Genomic DNA, 22349 nt, shown 5'->3' with positions numbered 1-22349 from the left:
TTTCAACTGACTTCATCCAGAGACATTCCAGACCCTAGTTGCTAATCTACCCTAAATATTGTAGGTGAGCTGGGCTACCAGACTTTGAACTCCAGACACAGTATAATAGGCTCCGGAGTGCCCCCCAAACAGTATAATATGCTCCACAGTAGCCCCCACACAGTATAGTATGCTCCACAGTGACCCTACACAGTATAATATGCTCCACAGTGGCATCAAACAGTATTATATGCTCCACAGTGATCCCCACACTGCATTATATATTCCACAGTGGCCTACACACGGTTATTATATGCTACAGAGTGGCTCCCACACAGTATAATATGCTCCACAGTGGCCCTCACACATTATTACATGCTCCTCAGTGACCCCCACTCAGTATGAAATGCTCCACATAGGCCCCACACAGTATTATATGCTCAACAGTTGCCCCACACAGTATAATATGCTCCACAGTGGCCCTCCACACAGTAATATATTCTACAGATTTTTTGCCATATCTAAAATAAAGAAGGCCTCCTTGGATTTATCATTCTAGCAGTATGGGAATAGGGTTGAGCTGATCTTGAGATTTCAGGATCGTTTTTAAAATCCAATTTCCGATCATTTTTCATTCGATCCCGATTTAGGCTTAGGAGAGTGTTGGTGGGTACAGGACGGGGAGACGTAAGACGAGGCGCGAGAACAGGGGGACCGGACCGGTGGCAGCGCTTCTGTGCAGGTAAGTGTTATGCCCAGTTCACATATGCTGATGTGTTCCGTCCATAAGAGTGCACATGATGACCCCTACAGATGGAACACAAGCGCAACTACAATAGCTGTGCAGTTCAAACACACAAATCCCATTATAGTCTATGTGGCCTGTGTGCTTGAACTGCACAGCGCTTGCAGTTGCGCTTGTGTTCCGTCCATAGGGGTCCTCATGCGGACTCTTATGGATGGAACACATCAGCATATGTGAACCAAGCCTTAAGCTATTAGAGATGTTAGCTAGTCTCCCATTAGAATGAATGGACGCAGTCGGCGCGCAGGGGGTTAAGCAGCCAGACGCCGGCACAGGCTGTGTGCTGGATGCATCCATTCATTCCTATGGGACCTAGCTAACATTGTTAGCTTTTCCCACAATGCTTGGCCAGTAGCAAAGCATTGTGGGAAATAACCTCCGACCTCGATCTCACCTAAAAAGATCGGGATCGGAATTCCAATCATGATCGTGAAATTTACTCGATCGCTGATCAGAATCCGATCTTTTCCGATCCCGATCGCTCAACCCTATATGGGAGTAATCCCTTACACTGTAGAAATAATCAGTGACACCCACCAGACTTAAATGGCTAGAGCGTATGGATACTCTGATGAGGATGGAATCATGCTGGGAGTCATGCAACAATACCTTGGCTCAGTTTGGGAACTAAAGGGTGACTCGGAGTATAACACAAGTATAATAGGTGTGCAATTTTTTTTGTGCTGTATTCCTTCACTTAGCATGCCTGTACTTGTTTCCTTTGTGAACTGCAAAGTCTGTGGCATTTATTCTTCATAAAGAAAGGTAATAAAGTGTTATACAATATAACTATGTGTATATGACAAGGATTATTACACATACTGAATATAAAGGAATAAAGGGTATTAAACACTATAAAGAACCACTGATCGCCTCTTTAATGCCCATCTGATTGAATCCTTGGTTGCAACTCAATAACTCCCTACTGACTGATTTTTTACTGAGATCACCCCACTTTATTAATGTTCCTGCAAATGATTTTTTTGGTAGTAGATATACTCCCCCCTTCTTTCCCTTCTCTTGTATTCTCCATTCCTTTTTATGATGCTCTAAAATATGTCAACATTCTATGTAGGTGAAGACATAGTTTCCTCTGTTCACCTATGTAGTATTTTTATTGTCTAATTAAACTGGTCAACAAATTTTCAAAAGTTGTTTGTTTCTGAAATGAAATGAGTCATTCCCTAATGATTTTTACGTGCTGAATTCAAATATCACAAGGAAAACTGTCAATTGGCTCTAGTTTCTATGATATCGAAGAGTTCTCATTTTACTGTTTTGTGAATTGTATAGAATATGATACATATTTATTACTTCTGCAATAATAGAGGTGCAAGTTTACTGTTTTTAAAATGTTCTAAATATATTCTTAGGAAACTTAGTTCTATCTAAAATCAACTGTAATTTATAGTCATATCTAAGAATTTTTTACAAATGAAGTATGTTTATTGAACTCTGGAACGTAGATCCTTATTGAATTGCTATTCGGCTCCTTTACTCACGTCTCTTGTATTCAGACATGGGATTGTCTCTGATAATTGTCCAGCAGTAGTCTGCAAGCATTGATGGGTTCCATTTACCCTGATATCTCTTTTCCATAGTCGTAATTTCCTGATAAAATCGTTCATCATGTTCATCGCTCACCGCTCCACAGTTTGGTGCAAAGAAGTCTAGATGAGAGTGTAAGAAATGAATCTTTAAAGACATGTTACATCCCAGGTTTTTATATGCCTTCAGGAGATTTTCAACCAACTCTTCATAATTATCTGCTTTGGTGTTTCCCAAGAAATTAGTCATGAGTAACTTGAATGCTTCCCATGCAGTCTTTTCTTTGCCACGCAGCAAATGGTAAAACTCGTCATCTTGAAGAAGCATACGAATCTGAGGACCAATAAAGACTCCTGCTTTTATCTTCGCTTCACTCAACCTTGGAAACTTACAGAGGAGACATTTGAATGCCTCTTCATTTCTATCCATTGCCTTTACAAAATTCTTCATAAGACCAAGCTTGATATGTAAAGGAGGTAACAGAATCTTTCCTGCTTGAACAAGTGCTGGATGCATAACATTTTTAGTCCCTGGCTGCAGTGACTTTCTGAGTGGCCAGTTTCTTTTCTTTTAGTGTTCTGATCTTGCACGACTGTCCCACTCACATAGGAAGCAGCAGTACTTGGTGTATCCTCCCTGTAGACCAAGCACTAGCGCTACCACCTTCAAGTCACCACAGAGGCACCACAGATGTTGATCATAGTTTATGCATCTCAAGAGCTCTTTCATGTTGTTATAGGTTTCCTTCATGTGAACAGCATAACCAATTGGAACTGATGGTAGTGCATTGCCATTGTGAAGTAAGACAGCTTTAAGACTTAGCTTTGATGAATCGATAAATAGCCTCCACTCATCGGGGTTATAGCTGATTTTGAGAGCATCCATTAAACCACAAACGTTATTGCATACAACAAGATGACCCTCCATGAAGAAGAATTGGACAAGAGACTGTTGACGGTTCCTAAAGAAAGAAATTCGAACATCATCTGCCAACAGATTCCACTGTTGAAGTCTGGAACCTAAGAGCTCGGCCTTAGGGCCCCTTCACACGGCGTATACGCTCACTGCTTTGGAGCGTGTAAACGTTCCGTAGCAGCGGCGTCTAAAGCAGTTCCCATTGTTTTCTATGGGAGCCGGCAGACGCACGCTCCCCATAGACATGAATGGAAAAAGCAGCCCATTCATTTCTATGGCGAGCGCGCGTCTGCCGGCTCCCATAGAAAACAATGCGATCTGCTTTTAGACGCCGCTGCTACGGAACGTTTACACGCTCCAAAGCAGTGAGCGTATACGCCGTGTGAAGGGGCCCTTACTCTTGGGCAGGTCTAGATCTCTAACAAGATCGTTAAGTTCACTTTGCGATATAAGGGCCCCTTCACACGGCGTATACGCTCACTGCTTTGGAGCGTGTAAACGTTCCGTAGCAGCGGCGTCTAAAAGCAGATCGCATTGTTTTCTATGGGAGCCGGCAGACGTGCACTCGCCATAGAAATGAATGGGCTGCTTTTTCCATTCATTTCTATGGGGAGCGCGCGTCTGCCGGCTCCCATAGAAAACAATGGGAACTGCTATAGACGCCGCTGCTACGGAACGTTTACACGCTCCAAAGCAGTGAGCGTATACGCCGTGTGAAGGGGCCCTTAGGTGCGGTTCAGTGGAGAGTGATGCAGGAAAGTCTGGATCTGACGAGGTAGATGGTTCATGACAAACTCCTTCTTCTTCCTCGTCAGTGGAATCGAGCGAGAATGTTTCTGGAGCATTTGGAACTGGCAATTCTTCAGAATGAGCTACTGGGCGTATCGCAGATGGAATATTCGGATACTGTAAAGTCCACTTCTTTCTTTTTGAAATTCCTTTCCCAATTGGAGGCACCTTGCAGAAGTAGCAATTGTCACTATGATCAGATGGCTCTCTCCAGACCATTGGCACTGCAAACGGCATAGACTGTCTCTTCCGGTTCAATCACTGTCTGAGATTTGAAGAACATGTATTACAGCATATGTGTGGAGCCCAACTCTTGTCCTGGTCGCCTATTTTGCAGCCAAAATACAGGTGGTAGGCTTTCTTAACTAAATATAAATAGAAATATAAAATGCACGTCTATATCATGAAAAGTAAAGCCAATTTTAAAATTTTAGCATCAATTTCAATCTCAGCACCCCAAAATTAGTTAAGAACAACTGGTTTGATGATCGAAACATTTTGGCTGTTGACCAGTGTTATCATCACATTACTTGTGTCTATTGTTTGCTTGACGTTAATAAAAACCTTTATGATAAGTGATTTCTGGGGGCTTCAATTTCAAACAAAGTTACCATGAAGAGATATCTTTTTAAATTCTTTTATATTTATAAAATGTTCTAGTTCATTAGAATGGGCAATTGAACTTGAAGATGTATTATAATGGGAGTTTAAACTTGAAGTATCCAGTGGGGAACTACATCACCCATGCAATAAAATTCTGCTAAAGGGTTTGATGTTTCCAGTTATAGCATTTACTGTATATGTCTCACAACTTAGAAAGGACTTAAATAGGACAGAATATATTTAAAATTGATGTAATGTATGACCAAAGTCCAGCCCCACACACTTCCACTTTGGCTCTTCCCATTCCTATTAATGTCTATTGTGCCCCCTGGCATAATATACTCCTACAGTTTAATGTCCCTGTCCAGTTGCCCCCACAGTATAATTTCCCTCTCCAGTTACCTTCACAAGTTTAATATTGCCCTCATAATTTAATGCCCTCTCCTGGTGCTCCCACAGTATATATAGTCCACTCCTGGCACCCCTACATTGTATTCAACTCTTATGCATCCTATCTGGATACAGATGAGTTGAAGTCAGGGATGTCAGAATCCTGGACTGGCCCACTGAATCCTGGACGTTTGAGAAGTATACATATGTGCATTGTGTTTATCTGTCACTTTTGTGTGGCATTTGATGTTTGTTGTACACTGCATGGATTTGTGTTGTTTCCTGTCTTGCCTTTGGGCTGTTTAAACTCCTTGACAATGATTTTCTACTGTGATAAGGCTCATCTACCTGCCACTTCTAAATATATTCTGGTCTCCAACAACCTCTTTCCAGCCATTTTTAAATCATTTTTATTTGAAAATAGGTTGACGTGCAAAATCTAAAATGCAATACATATTTTTATACATGAATGCCACCCGAGGGCAATGGCAAACTATAATTGACTAATTTAAATACACTAAATTTCTCCTCCTGGATCAGATACTGAGAATAGTTGACATACAAAATCTAAAATGCACTACGAATATTTTTAAACATGAACATCCCGCCCAAGGGCAATGCCAACCATAATCGACTAATCTTAGAAATACAATAAATTCCTCCCACCGGATCAGATGCTGTAACTGAGAGGATAAATAATACCCCTGAAAATATGGCAGGACATTTTTAGCCAGAAAAAATCTTTATCTTCTTAATTATCTTAATGATATTAAGTGGGATATGTTTAGTATTATCCATAGATATTGTTATTCTAATATACTCAAAGCAAGCGTGGCTTTTGCTGAATTTTTAACCAAGTGTTACTTCTAAATATTGATCCAAAGGGAGAAATAGCAATCTATTGGAGTTGCTCTCAAAGCCCAAATAACCACCAAAATTATTGACTATCTGAGTTCCCTTATGATTTCTTATCACCAAAATATTATGCTTATTTTGTTCTCATCTTATAGTTATAGATAAGAACTTCAGTGCGAAATGTTGACTACTACAAGGCAATAATCTGAAAATATTTCATTAATATCCCTTAGTAAATTGTCATTAGACAAAATGAAATCTGTTATTCACATAAGATTGGCTAAAGCTGGCGTTGTATCATGTTATGAGTTAATCCCCTATTGACAGAACTGGGATAGAACAAGGCCAACTGTATGATCGGTGGAGGTCTGGATGCTTGGACCTGCATTGATCCTAAAAAGGGGCTCTGGTTCCCTTGTCCTGATGGAGCAGCAAGCTGAGCATGCACATTGTCAATCCATGAACCCCTATAGTAACACCAAAGATAGCCAATTGAAGTACTAAGTTACCTCCAGTGCTCCCATAGTGATAAGTGGATTGGGAGTGGCCATGCTCAGACTGTTGTTCTACTAGGATAAGGGGAACCAATTTGTATAGGAAATAAATACCCCAACGAATTTAACCTGTCTGATCTATGACTGCAGCCTAGTCAGGAAATAATCTTGAGGGCCAGCAGTCATAGGGCCACAGACCACGTAGTATCATTTCAATACTTTATATAGAAAATCTGAAAAAAAACCCAAAAACCTATAAATACACAGCATGAGTTGCTTATTGATAGTGCTTACAAAATAAGATGACATCTGCACTGGGGACTCAGTCGTAGAGTACACCGAAAATCTGTGGAGGGAAAAAAATCTACTGGTTTCAGCTTAAAAATGTTGGCCACCACACAGACCCCATTACAGTCAATGGCGTCTGCCGGGTTCTGTGCGTATGCAATGTTTTACTGGTCCGCCTCTTCATTGGGATCCCGAACAACAGAAATGCAACGATAGTGTGAACCTACCATCACCTATTTAAAGACTTCTTGTTCACTCCAATGCTACAAGTAAAGTAAAGACAATCATTATATGTCACATTGCGCTTATAGTTGATATGAAAATGAAATGATCTATGTACCATGGACATCATGCCATTGACTTACAGTCCCCAGCAGCTCCCAAAAGTCCAGGTCAACAGCAAAAATTACCATTATTGTTTAGTTATTGCTCAATGAATCAAGTAATTGGGAAATGATAGATGCAATTTAACTGGAAATGTACATTATAGCTGAATGTTTATCGTTTCCTATTTAATTGACTGAAATATTTGATCAAAGTCAAAGGTCAAGTAGAAAGGAGAATATAATATTCCCAATTGTAGGTTACATAAAATACATTCTTTCAACCATTTCTTTTGAGACTGGAGCCTGCCACCCAGTGGGGAGATTGATCACGTCTTAGCACATTAAAACAGCAGGAAAGGAGTGGGTTGATACTTTAAGCTGCAGTGCTGGGACTGCACGGATTTTTATTTTTGAGCCTGTAAAGTCCTTAGGCTAAAATTTATGTTGGCTTAAATATACAGTTACGATTAATCTGTGATCTGACATTAACTGAAATATCTATTTTAAAGAAATGTGCCTACTCTTAAGTCTATGCTAAGGATTAATGATGCTTCGCCAGCTTCAAAATGAATTTACTGGCCAAATACTATGTATATAATTATATATAATAGTGAATAATAATACATCTAAGGAAATTTTATATAATTCTCGAACAAATATATTAATGTTCAGTAATGTAGAAAAAACAGATGGCCATTTAATTACATTCAATTTAAAAATAAATGAGTATTTTATTAAAGAAAATGGCTAATTTATCTAGCGGTAAAAAACTTAATCCAGTATCATGTAACATCAAATCAAATAATTATTAATAATACAGATACTAATTCTTATTTACAGTTATACATATACTTTATTTACAGATCTACATATACTTTAGTGATTGACATTTAGAGAAAGTACTAAATATATCAAATAAAGAGTGAAGCAAGACAGTGGACCAGAAGAGGAAGTCTCATACCAGTCTATCTGCCAACACACCCATGGGATCTGCACCTTTCTTGATCTGTACCATGTGGTAAGGAGTTAGTAATGTGTCTCCTGCAATCATACACATGGAGAGAATCCAAGTGAAGAAGAATTATTTGCCTAGTTTGATCATTGAACAGAATGATGTGGAGCTCCACTTCCTAGGAGGTTATGAAAGTAGGCTTAGATAATATGGAAGGGCAATGAATTTGGAGAGAACAAAGGAGGTCTTGGTGAGGATCTTGTTTTTTGCTAGTAGAGACAGCTCAAATAGAGTCAGATTTGTCAATAGAGTAAATTTCCTAGACAGGTCAGTGAACAGAGCACATAAATGTGCATTGTGCAAGAGGAAGAGGGGAGTACTGATTCTAGTTTGGACATGTCAATTCTAGAAGTGCAATTGATGAGGTCAAAAAGCTAATGTGTTAACAGTGAATTTCAGATGGCTGAGTAGGCAGTATAGGTAATTCCTAGAAGATCAGAGATGAGTCCAGCAGGTGACAGAGGTTAGGATGTTGGGACCAGGGTATCCTTGAGATCTCGCCAGGTTTCACAGGCCCCATGGAGGAGTTGACCCAGAGGTGAAGCCTTATGTGTGGGTGGGCTAGAGATCCAGAGATCCAAAGGCAGCAAGATATCGAATAGTTCTTTGGCAGAGATAGGATTCAAAGGGTCATTTGTGAAAAGGCCCAGTGCTATCGATCTCTGGCAGCTGAAAGAGGGTAAGAGCTTTGATAGAGAACTCGCTAAAGGTGGATAGTGTGATGTTGAGGAACTTGGAAAATGAAAGGTTCACTTTGTAGCCAGACATAGAGCAATAAAGCATGAGGAGATCCACAATGGCTGTTAGGCCAGTAAGAAGGTTGGAGACCAGGAATAACAGATCACTGGCGAAAGCGGAATCTTGCAGAGTTTGAGAACTGATATGAAGACTATGGAGATCTGGATGGAGATGTACAGCTTATAACAAGATTTCAAGGACCTAGATGAAGAGGGTCAGGAAAGAGGGTATGCCTGGCGTGTGTCATTTCATATTTCAAAGCTGGAGGAGAGGGCACTGTTGATCTTGAGATAAGCATGGGGAGCTACATAGAGAGTAAAAAATACATCTATAAATTGTGTGTGTATGTGTGTGTGTAAACTTGTTAAGGATGGCTTTCATTTACTGACAGTTCACACTGTCATATGCCTTTTTCGCGTTGACACCCAAAAGTACCAGATCCGAGTTCATTTGACATCCATAAGCAACAGCATGGAGTAAGTGCATGGAGTTGTCCTTCCCCTCTCTTCCTGGTACAAATCCAGCTTGGTTTGAGTGAATTACTGATGGTAACAATTATTTCAGGCAGTTGGCCATAATTTTCAACCAGATCTTGAAGTCAATGTTGAGTAAAGATATCCGTTGATAACTCATGCATGACAGTGGGTCTTTTCAGTCTTTGGGTATTAATGTAATCTGCTTCAATATTCAGCATAATTGGAGGGGACAGAGCCATCACAGCAATTGTATACGAGTGGGCAGGGGGAGGGTGGTGCAAAGAGAGTGAGTGGTCGATAAGCTGCAGCTGTGGATATTCTGGACAGTGGGAGATGAAGAGTGGAAACAAGAGGGGGTGCGTAATAGGTAGTGTATAGGAGTTACCTAGTGGGTCGTGATGGCGGGTGAATGCATATAGGTGATGCTGCGGGAAAACAAAAGTTATCAACTGAAACCTTGACACAGAACTGAAGATTAGCATAGCAGCAATATAGGTGGAGTCGATATAGAACATTAGCTAGCAAGTGGAAAATCATACCGTGGGGACCGAGGCTGTTGGGCAGTCGGTTGTAGCATTATCCAGAGTCCTGAGGGGAATGCCTCACAACAGACTTTCTCCCCTTTGCTGAATTGAATCACTGAGGTGGGTTACCAGACTCGTGCTTTGGTAGGCTATGGAAAGCTTGGACATCCTCAGGAAGAGGTAACTAGGAGGGAATGTCCATTGGTGGGATGTCAACTGTGGTACAGGCATCTGCTAGATCCTGGACTGAGGACCCTCCTCTCTAAGTGCTTCCAGTAAAGGTCACAGGTTCCTGCATTTGGTTAATGCTGATGGGGCTATATCCTGAAATAGCTGTATTTCATTGTCCTCGTGCTGGAGAGGGCTGCCTGAAGTATTGCGGAGGTGTCCACCTTGGACAAGAAGTCGCTGATGACATCTCTACAAAAAAAACCTGTTACTTTGTGATACTCTGCCATAAGTTTCTATCCTGTATCTCTTTATGTGTGGCCATCTAGTGGCTGTAAATTGCACCCGCTAAGGGGTTGGTAGCAAGTTAAAATAATAATAATAATAATAATAATAATAATAATAATAATAATAATAATAATGGCAATAATAAGTAATGGAAGTCCCTAATAAAACAGATAATAAAGTAAGGATGGACACACCTATGGTTGGATGTCATTAGCATAAAGATGGTACTGGAAACTAAACTTGCTGATAGTGGCAAAAGTTTTATAAAAAAAAAAAAAAAAAAACACCTGAAGAGGATCTAACACCTCTTTTTTGTGATTTTATACTATGTCAACATAATTAACGGCCCATTACACATTTTGTAATCATTTACATTGCTTTATTTCCCCAATGAGACTCATAATTTTACCTTCCTCAACCATACATATACACATTAGAGTTAATGGGAAACTTGTCCATATTAAGTTCTTAGAATGTGGGAGGAAACACGTAAAGGCATGGGGGAAAACTTTATTATGCAAAGGTTTCCAGGTTGGATTAAATCAAGATTCCAAAGGTAAATGAGATATATGTAAAATCATGTGTATAAGCTATTTACTTATAAGAATCTGACAACAATAGCAAATGATAAATGGCTGTAATTAGAGATGAGCGAACACTAAAATGTTCGAGGTTCGAAATTCGATTCGAACAGCCGCTCAATGTTCGTGTGTTCGAACGGGTTTCGAACCCCATTATAGTCTATGGGGAACAGATACTCGTTAAGGGGGAAACCCAAATCCGTGTCTGGAGGGTCACCAAGTCCACTATGACACCCCAGGAAATGATGCCAACACCCTGGAATGACACTGGGACAGCAGGGGAAGCATGTCTGGGGGCATCTAACACACCAAAGACCCTCTATTACCCCAACATCACAGCCTAACAACTACACACTTTACACACTCAATACCACCTCTCTGACAGTAGGAAAACACCTTGAAACATGTGTATTTGGCACTTGCAGTGAGGAGAGCTTGTCACCAGCAGTGAATTTGGCCCTTGTAGTAAGTTGAGGTTGGCACCAACATTTGTTTTGAAAATCAGGGTGGATTGAGCCTCTAACCAGCAGAGTTTGGGCAAATTCATGGTGGAGGGAGCCTCTAAAAACCCCAGTTTGGACCAATTCATGGTGGAGGGAGACTCTAAAAACCCCAGTTTGGACCAATTCATGGTGGAGGGAGACTCTAAAAACCCCAGTTTGGACCAATTCATGGTGGAGGGAGCCTCTAAAAACCCCAGTTTGGACCAATTCATGGTGGAGGGAGCCTCTAACCAGCCCAGTTTGGACCAATTAATGGTGGAGGGAGCCTCTAAACAGCCAAGTTTTGGGAAATTCATGGTGGAGGGAGCCTCTAAACAGCCAAGTTTTGGGAAATTCATGGTGGAGGGAGCCTCTAACCAGCCCAGTTTGGACCAATTCATGGTGGAGGGAGCCTCTAAACAGCCCAGTTTGGGCAAATTCATGGTGGAGGGAGCCTCTAAAAAACCCAGTTTGGACCAATTCATGGTGGAGGGAGCCTCTAATTAGCCCAGTTTGGACCAATTAATTGTGGAGGGAGCCTCTAACCAGCCCAGTTTGGACCAATTAATGGTGGAGGGAGCCTCTAACCACCCCAGTTTGGGCAAATTCATGGTGGAGGGAGCCTCTAACCAGCCCAGTTTGGACCAATTAATGGTGGAGGGAGCCTCTAAACAGCCAAGTTTTGGGAAATTCATGGTGGAGGGAGCCTCTAACCAGCCCAGTTTGGACCAATTCATGGTGGAGGGAGCCTCTAAACAGCCCAGTTTGGGCAAATTCATGGTGGAGGGAGCCTCTAAACAGCCCAGTTTGGGCAAATTCATGGTGGAGGGAGCCTCTAACCAGCCCAGTTTGGACCAATTAATGGTGGAGGGAGCCTCTAAACAGCCAAGTTTTGGGAAATTCATGGTGGAGGGAGCCTCTAACCAGCCCAGTTTGGACCAATTAATGGTGGAGGGAGCCTCTAACCAGCCCAGTTTGGACCAATTAATGGTGGAGGGAGCCTCTAACCAGCCCAGTTTGGACCAATTAATGGTGGAGGGAGCCTCTAAACAGCCAAGTTTTGGTAAATTCATGGTGGAGGGAGCCTCTAACCAGCCCAGTTTGGACCAATTCATGGTGGAGGGAGCCTCTAAACAGCCCAGTTTGGGCAAATTCATGGTGGAGGGAGCCTCTAAAAAACCCAGTTTGGACCAATTCATGGTGGAGGGAGCCTCTAATTAGCCCAGTTTGGACCAATTAATTGTGGAGGGAGCCTCTAACCAGCCCAGTTTGGACCAATTAATGGTGGAGGGAGCCTCTAACCACCCCAGTTTGGGCAAATTCATGGTGGAGGGAGCCTCTAACCAGCCCAGTTTGGACCAATTAATGGTGGAGGGAGCCTCTAAACAGCCAAGTTTTGGGAAATTCATGGTGGAGGGAGCCTCTAACCAGCCCAGTTTGGACCAATTCATGGTGGAGGGAGCCTCTAAACAGCCCAGTTTGGGCAAATTCATGGTGGAGGGAGCCTCTAAACAGCCCAGTTTGGGCAAATTCATGGTGGAGGGAGCCTCTAACCAGCCCAGTTTGGACCAATTAATGGTGGAGGGAGCCTCTAAACAGCCAAGTTTTGGGAAATTCATGGTGGAGGGAGCCTCTAACCAGCCCAGTTTGGACCAATTAATGGTGGAGGGAGCCTCTAACCAGCCCAGTTTGGACCAATTAATGGTGGAGGGAGCCTCTAACCAGCCCAGTTTGGACCAATTAATGGTGGAGGGAGCCTCTAAACAGCCAAGTTTTGGGAAATTCATGGTGGAGGGAGCCTCTAACCAGCCCAGTTTGGACCAATTCATGGTGGAGGGAGCCTCTAAACAGCCCAGTTTGGGCAAATTCATGGTGGAGGGAGCCTCTAAAAAACCCAGTTTGGACCAATTCATGGTGGAGGGAGCCTCTAATTAGCCCAGTTTGGACCAATTAATTGTGGAGGGAGCCTCTAACCAGCCCAGTTTGGACCAATTAATGGTGGAGGGAGCCTCTAACCACCCCAGTTTGGGCAAATTCATGGTGGAGGAAGCCTCTAACCAGCCCAGTTTGGACCAATTAATGGTGGAGGGAGCCTCTAAACAGCCAAGTTTTGGGAAATTCATGGTGGAGGGAGCCTCTAACCAGCCCAGTTTGGACCAATTAATGGTGGAGGGAGCCTCTAACCAGCCCAGTTTGGACCAATTAATGGTGGAGGGAGCCTCTAAACAGCCAAGTTTTGGGAAATTCATGGTGGAGGGAGCCTCTAACCAGCCCAGTTTGGACCAATTCATGGTGGAGGGAGCCTCTAAACAGCCCAGTTTGGGCAAATTCATGGTGGAGGGAGCCTCTAACCAGCAGAGTTGGTGGAAATCAGGGTGGAGGGAGCCTCTAACCAGCAGAGTTGGGGGAAATCAGGGTGGAGGGAGCCTAGTATTAGCAGAATTGTGCAACGCTTATGGTGGATGAGTATGAGGATGCGGAGGAATTGGAGAGGTTGAGTACAGACATGGAGTTTCATGTTGGGGTGCTTTACACAGGTGGGCACAAAAATGACGGCTCTACCCAGTGGTGGTTCATTTTTATCAAAGTGAGCCGGTCGGCACTCTCAGCTGACAGACGGGTGCGCTTGTCAGTGATGATGCCACCGGCTGCACTGAACACCCTCTCAGATAGGACGCTGGCGGCAGGATAGGACAGCACCTCCAAGGCATATAGGGCAAGTTCAAGCCACAGGTCCAACTTCGACACCCAATACGTGTAGGGCGCAGAGGGGTCGGAGAGGACAGGGCTGTGGTCGGAAAGGTATTCCCGCAACATGCGCCTATACTTCTCACGCCTGGTGACACTAGGACCCTCCGTGGCGGCACTTTGGCGAGGGGGTGCCATCAAGGTGTCCCAGACCTTAGACAGTGTGCCCCTCGTTTGTGTGGACCGGTGAGAACTTGGTTGCCTACTGGAGGAACTGCCCTCCCTGCCGCCAACGTCACATGCTGGAAACATCTCCATCATATTCTGCACCAATTGCCTGTGGCAAGCATTGATGCGATTGGCCCTCCCCTCTACCGGAATAAAAGACGAGATGTTGTTTTTATACCGGGGGTCAAGGATAGCAAAGATCCAGTACTGGTTGTCCTCCATGATTTTGACAATACGCTTGTCGGTTGTAAAGCACCCCAACATGAACTCAGCCATGTCTGCCACAGTGTTAGTTGGCATGACTCCTCTGGCCCCACCGGAAAGTTCAATCTCCATTTCCTCCTCATCCTCCATGTCTACCCATCCGCGCTGCAACAATGGGACGATTCGAAGTTGCCCGGAAGCCTCCTGTATCACCATCACATCATCGGACAACTCTTCTTCCTCCTCCTCCTCCTCCTCCTCCTCCATTAAATGCAGTGAAGCGGACAGATGTGTGGACCTACTCTCCAGCTGTGACGGATCGGATGCTATCCCTAACTCCTCTGTGTGATCTGAGTTATCCCTGATGTCAATCAGGGATTCTCTCAGAACACACAAGAGCGGGATTGTAAGGCTCACCATCGCATCCTCAGAGCTCACCCTCCTTGTGGACTCCTCAAAGACCCGTAGGATGTCACAAAGGTCTCTCATCCATGGCCACTCATGGATGTGAAACTGAGGCAGCTGACTTTGTGGCACCCTAGGGTTTTGTAGCTGGTATTCCATCAAAGGTCTCTGCTGCTCAACCACTCTATTCAACATCTGAAACGTTGAGTTCCAGCGTGTGGGGACGTCGCACAAAAGCCGGTGTTGTGGCACATGCAGGCGTTGCTGGAGAGATTTTAAGCTAGCAGCGGCTACTGTCGACTTGCGAAAGTGGGCGCACATGCGCCGCACTTTCACCAGTAGCTCTGGAACATTGGGGTAGCTCTTTAGGAAACGTTGCACCACTAGGTTGAAGACGTGGGCCAGGCATGGAACATGTTGGAGTCCGGCAAGCTCCAGAGCTGCTACCAGGTTCCGGCCGTTATCACAAACGACCATGCCTGGGCCCAGGTGCAGCGGCTCAAACCATATTGCCGTCTCATCGAGGAGGGCATCCCTCACCTCGGAGGCAGTGTGCTGTCTGTCCCCCAAGCTGATCAGCTTCAGCACAGCCTGCTGACGTCTACCAACGCCAGTGCTGCAACGTTTCCAACTCGTAGCTGGGGTCAATCTAACAGCGGAGGAGGAGGCGGTGGCGGAGGAGGAGGCGGTAGAGGAGGAGGAGGAGGGGGGTGTTCTTCTCGTGTCCCTGCCAGGAATGTTAGGCGGGGAGACGAGGTACACCGGGCCAGTTTGGGAAGCAGTCCCAGCCTCAACTACATTCACCCAGTGTGCCGTCAGTGAAATGTAGCGTCCCTGTCCGCATGCACTTGTCCACGCGTCGGTGGTCAAGTGGACCTTTGTGCAAAGCGCGGAACTAAGGGCCCGCCTGATGTTGAGTGACACGTGCTGGTGCAAGGCGGGGACGGCACACCGGGAGAAGTAGTGACGGCTAGGGACGGCATAGCGAGGTGCCGCAGTTGCCATCAGGTCCAGGAAGGCGGGAGTTTCAACAAGCCGGAACGCCAACATCTCCTGGGCCAGCAGTTTAGCGATGTTGGCGTTCAAGGCTTGCGCGTGTGGGTGGTTAGCAGTGTATTTCTGCCGCCGCTCCAATGTCTGAGAGATGGTGGGTTGTTGTAAAGAAACGCCTGATGGTGCCTTTGATGGTGCAGGAGAAGGAGATAAGACAGGACCAGGGGAGGATGAGGTAGAAGTCAACAAAGTGGCGGAGGCAGATGAAGTGGTGTCCTGGCTCGTCCTCTGGAGTGCATCGCCAGCACAGTCAGCAGTGGCAGTGGCAGAGGCAGAGGCAGAGGCAGTGGCAGTGGCGTGAACGGCAGGCGGCCTTTGTCCTGCCGTTGCTGCCTGCCACTGATTCCAGTGCTTGGATTCCAAATGACGGCGCATTGAAGTGGTGGACAGGTTGCTCTTCTCAGAGCCCCTAATCAATTTCGAGAGGCAAATTGTGCAGACAACACTATATCTGTCCTCGGCGCATTCCTTGAAAAAACTCCACACCTTCGAGAAACGTGCCCTCGAGGTGGGAGTTTTTTGGGGCTGGGTACGAACTGGAACATCTTGGGAGATTCCGGGTGTGGCCTGGCTTCGCCTAAGCTGCTGACCTCTGCCTCTGCCTCTAGCTACCCTTTTTGGTGCTGCACCTGCCTCAACATCCACACTACTTTCCCCGCTTGACATCCCCCCTGTCCAGGTCGGGTCAGTGTCCTCATCATCCACCACTTCCTCTTCCAACTCCTGTCTCATCTCCTCCTCCCGCACAATGCGCCGGTCAACTGGATGCCCTGACGGCAACTGCGTCACATCATCGTCGATGAGGGTGGGTTGCTGGTCATCCACCACCAAATCGAACGGAGATGGAGGAGACTCTAGTGTTTGAGCATCTGGATACAGATGCTCCTCTGTTAGGTTCGTGGAATCATGACGTGGAGAGGCAGGTTGAGGGACAATGAAAGGAGCGGAGAACAGCTCTGGGGAGCAGGGACAGTTTGGGTTATTGTTCTGTAAAGCTTCGGAATTTTGGGAGGAAGGAAGACAAGACTGTTGGGTAATAGGAGGAGAGGAGGCAGAGTCTGACTGGCTGCTGGACAATGTGCTGTAAGCGTTCTCTGACAGCCATTGCAAGACCTGTTCCTGGTTCTCGGGCCTACTAAGGTTTGTACCCTGCAGTTTAGTTAATGTGGCAAGCAACCCTGGCACTGTGGAGTGGCGCAATGCTTGCTGCCCCACAGGAGTAGGCACGGGACGCCCTGTGGCTTCACTGCTACCTTGCTCCCCAGAACCATTCCCCCGACCTCACCCACGGCCTCGTCCACGTCCCTTTCCGGGAGCCTTGCGCATTTTGAATTCCTAGTTAGAAATTGGCACTGTATACCAGTAGTAAAAATTGTGGGTGCACGTAACCCCAATATATTCTTTGAATTCCCAGTCAGAAACTGGCACTATATGGCAGTAGCAAGAAATGAGGGTATTTGTATTCCCAATATACTCTTTGAATTCCCAGTCAGACAATGGCACTGTATACCAGTAGTAAAAATTGTGGGTGCACGTAACCCCAATATATTCTTTGAATTACCAGTCAGAAACTGGCACTATATGGCAGTAGCAAGAAATGAGGGTATTTATAACCCCAATATATTCTTTGAATTCCCAGTCAGACAATGGCACTGTATACCAGTAGTAAAAATTGTGGGTGCACGTAACCCCAATATATTCTTTGAATTCCCAGTCAGAAACTGACACTATATGGCAGTAGCAAGAAATGAGGGTATTTGTATTCCCAATATACTCTTTGAATTCCCAGTCAGACAATGGCACTGTATACCAGTAGTAAAAATTGTGGGTGCACGTAACCCCAATATATTCTTTGAATTACCAGTCAGAAACTGGCACTATATGGCAGTAGCAAGAAATGAGGGTATTTATAACCCCAATATATTCTTTGAATTCCCAGTCAGACAATGGCACTGTATACCAGTAGTAAAAATTGTGGGTGCACGTAACCCCAATATATTCTTTGAATTCCCAGTCAGAAACTGGCACTATATGGCAGTAGCAAGAAATGAGGGTATTTGTATTCCCAATATACTCTTTGAATTCCCAGTCAGACAATGGCACTGTATACCAGTAGTAAAAATTGTGGGTGCACGTAACCCCAATATATTCTTTGAATTACCAGTCAGAAACTGGCACTATATGGCAGTAGCAAGAAATGAGGGTATTTATAACCCCAATATATTCTTTGAATTCCCAGTCAGACAATGGCACTGTATACCAGTAGTAAAAATTGTGGGTGCACGTAACCCCAATATATTCTTTGAATTACCAGTCAGAAACTGGCACTATATGGCAGTAGCAAGAAATGAGGGTATTTATAACCCCAATATATTCTTTGAATTCCCAGTCAGACAATGGCACTGTATACCAGTAGTAAAAATTGTGGGTGCACGTAACCCCAATATATTCTTTGAATTCCCAGTCAGAAACTGGCACTATATGGCAGTAGCAAGAAATGAGGGTATTTGTATTCCCAATATACTCTTTGAATTCCCAGTCAGACAATGGCACTGTATACCAGTAGTAAAAATTGTGGGTGCACGTAACCCCAATATATTCTTTGAATTACCAGTCAGAAACTGGCACTATATGGCAGTAGCAAGAAATGAGGGTATTTATAACCCCAATATATTCTTTGAATTCCCAGTCAGACAATGGCACTGTATACCAGTAGTAAAAATTGTGGGTGCACGTAACCCCAATATATTCTTTGAATTACCAGTCAGAAACTGGCACTATATGGCAGTAGCAAGAAATGAGGGTATTTATAACCCCAATATATTCTTTGAATTCCCAGTCAGACAATGGCACTGTATACCAGTAGTAAAAATTGTGGGTGCACGTAACCCCAATATATTCTTTGAATTCCCAGTCAGAAACTGGCACTATATGGCAGTAGCAAGAAATGAGGGTATTTGTATTCCCAATATACTCTTTGAATTCCCAGTCAGACAATGGCACTGTATACCAGTAGTAAAAATTGTGGGTGCACGTAACCCCAATATATTCTTTGAATTACCAGTCAGAAACTGGCACTATATGGCAGTAGCAAGAAATGAGGGTATTTATAACCCCAATATATTCTTTGAATTCCCAGTCAGACAATGGCACTGTATACCAGTAGTAAAAATTGTGGGTGCACGTAACCCCAATATATTCTTTGAATTCCCAGTCAGAAACTGGCACTATATGGCAGTAGCAAGAAATGAGGGTATTTGTATTCCCAATATACTCTTTGAATTCCCAGTCAGACAATGGCACTGTATACCAGTAGTAAAAATTGTGGGTGCACGTAACCCCAATATATTCTTTGAATTACCAGTCAGAAACTGGCACTATATGGCAGTAGCAAGAAATGAGGGTATTTATAACCCCAATATATTCTTTGAATTCCCAGTCAGACAATGGCACTGTATACCAGTAGTAAAAATTGTGGGTGCACGTAACCCCAATATATTCTTTGAATTACCAGTCAGAAACTGGCACTATATGGCAGTAGCAAGAAATGAGGGTATTTATAACCCCAATATATTCTTTGAATTCCCAGTCAGACAATGGCACTGTATACCAGTAGTAAAAATTGTGGGTGCACGTAACCCCAATATATTCTTTGAATTCCCAGTCAGAAACTGGCACTATATGGCAGTAGCAAGAAATGAGGGTATTTGTATTCCCAATATACTCTTTGAATTCCCAGTCAGACAATGGCACTGTATACCAGTAGTAAAAATTGTGGGTGCACGTAACCCCAATATATTCTTTGAATTACCAGTCAGAAACTGGCACTATATGGCAGTAGCAAGAAATGAGGGTATTTATAACCCCAATATATTCTTTGAATTCCCAGTCAGACAATGGCACTGTATACCAGTAGTAAAAATTGTGGGTGCACGTAACCCCAATATATTCTTTGAATTCCCAGTCAGAAACTGGCACTATATGGCAGTAGCAAGAAATGAGGGTATTTGTATTCCCAATATACTCTTTGAATTCCCAGTCAGACAATGGCACTGTATACCAGTAGTAAAAATTGTGGGTGCACGTAACCCCAATATATTGTTTGAATTCCCAGTCAGACACTGGCACTATATGGCAGTAGCAAGAAATGAGGGTATTTGTATTCCCAATATATTCTTTGAATTCCCAGTCAGACAATGGCACTGTATACCAGTAGTAAAAATTGTGGGTGCACGTAACCCCAATATATTCTTTGAATTACCAGTCAGAAACTGGCACTATATGGCAGTAGCAAGAAATGAGGGTATTTGTATTCCCAATATATTCTTTGAATTCCCAGTCAGACAATGGCACTGTATACCAGTAGTAAAAATTGTGGGTGTATATAGCCCCAATTCTATTGCTAGGGGACTTGCAGGGTATTTCTGGGGTGAAGGTGGGGGGGCACACCGTTGGAACGGGTATCGGGGTATATATCGGGTATACGGGAATACACTGACAGTGTATTCCATTCAGGATCCTGGGAAAGCTGGGTTGCGGCGATTGAGCCCGTCAGTGCCACGTTACACTGACAAGCTTCTCCCTGGAATTTAGCTCTTACAAGAGCTGTTGGTTGTCTTCTCCTTCCTATCCTAGCCTGTCCCTGCCTACCCAGAATCTAAGCCCTAGCTAGCTGGACGGAAACCTCCGTCCTCGGTGAATTGCAAGCTCAGAATGACGCGAAGCTGGGCGTCGCTGTTCTTTTAAATTAGAGGTCACATGTTTTCGGCAGCCAATGGGTTTTGCCTACTTTTTTCAACGTCACCGGTGTCGTAGTTCCTGTCCCACCTACCCAGCGCTGTTATTGGAGCAAAAAAGGCGCCAGGGAAGGTGGGAGGGGAATCGAGTAATGGCGCACTTTACCACGCGGTGTTCGATTCGATTCGAACATGCCGAACAGCCTAATATCCGATCGAACATGAGTTCGATAGAACACTGTTCGCTCATCTCTAGCTGTAATATATCAATTTCCATTCTTTAGTTAGAAACCCCTTAGGGTATCAATTTATAAAATATGTAATAAAACCAATAAACTGTACTGGGTACAATGGAAATACAGCTAATTAATTTACCTTACTGCCTGTGTCAAACATAGAAAATAAAGCAAAGACTCTTTCAATATTTCTATTTATTTATATGTAGTTGTATTAAATATATTAGATGTCACCAAAGTTCTTGTATCTGTTCATATGATGCTGCATTCTTGCTTAAAACCTCTTCTACAGGAAAATATCCATTTTGATATCCATCTATTTTGATTTCTACTTGCTCTATGACCTTCTCATATCCCCACATTGCCTATGTTACAAACAAAAAATAAATACAAAAAAATAATGCTATTTTACTATTAGTTGAATGCACAGGGTAACCTAAGGGAGGGTTCACACAATGTCTTTTGGCTCTTAATATGGCACGTCTACGCCGCGGGAGCTTTTGCGGGCCGTTTACGCTCCCATTGATTTCAATGGGAGCCGAGATCGTATACGCGGCACTATCTTGCGGCCGTGATTTTGCGGCCGTGTCACGGCCGCAAAATAGCACCGCGTATACGATCCCAGCTCCCATTGAAATCAATAGGAGCATATACGGCCCGCAAAAGCGGCCAGATTACGAGCCAAAAGACATCGTGTGAACCCTCCCTTAGGAAAAAAAAAAAAAAAATTAAAATCAGATGTCAACACTTAAAAAGTCCCTAAAAGTCTGACGTTTTGAAATTACTGCCACTACATGGCTTACATATTTGAAATCTCAGCAGCAGCAGCAGCAGCAGTAGCGGATACCGAAATCGAAACCCGGTAGTAGGGGTGAGGGTTCTTGTTTGGTCCTTGGATGAACTTTTCACAGACATCTTCTCTTAGATTCATGCTATGTCAGGAGGGTTAACTAATTTGTATATATTTTCCATACTCTGTTCTGGAACTGTATTGAGACTTTGCCAGTTTTGACTTATTCAATGCTACAATTATGAATTTTCTAAATGTTCTTTCAGCATAATCTCTTTACAGGTACCTCTCTCCTCTAAGATTTGTGCTGGGTCCAAGGATTAACTATATAGCTTTTACCTACCCATGCTGGAGCTCTGGACGGCAGCCAGATGTCTTCATTTGTGCAAATGTTTTGGGTGTAATGAGGTGACCCATGTATCCATGTAACGTCTGCTTGCCCAGAGAGAGGGGCAACTACTCAACCAGTAATGATGTTCTTCTTTGATATAAGAAATAACTTGCATCACTACATGTAGACTGAGAGGGTCTGTAAGGGACATTATTACTGGAAAGACTTTGCCTATGGCCATCTAGGAATTACTGTGACTCCGGTTCATATGGACTAAGGTGCTGGTAGTGGGAGTGTCAAATGCATTACCTGCTGATGTATCATTACGGATTGATTTGGGGAATATGATTTATCTGTATGTCCCTGATGTATCACCATGAACAACACAATTGCATGATATAATTGGCATAGACCCGG

Source organism: Leptodactylus fuscus, chromosome 3, assembly GCF_031893055.1.
Source record: "Leptodactylus fuscus isolate aLepFus1 chromosome 3, aLepFus1.hap2, whole genome shotgun sequence".
Lineage (NCBI taxonomy): Eukaryota > Metazoa > Chordata > Amphibia > Anura > Leptodactylidae > Leptodactylus > Leptodactylus fuscus.
This window is presented reverse-complemented; position numbering follows the sequence as displayed.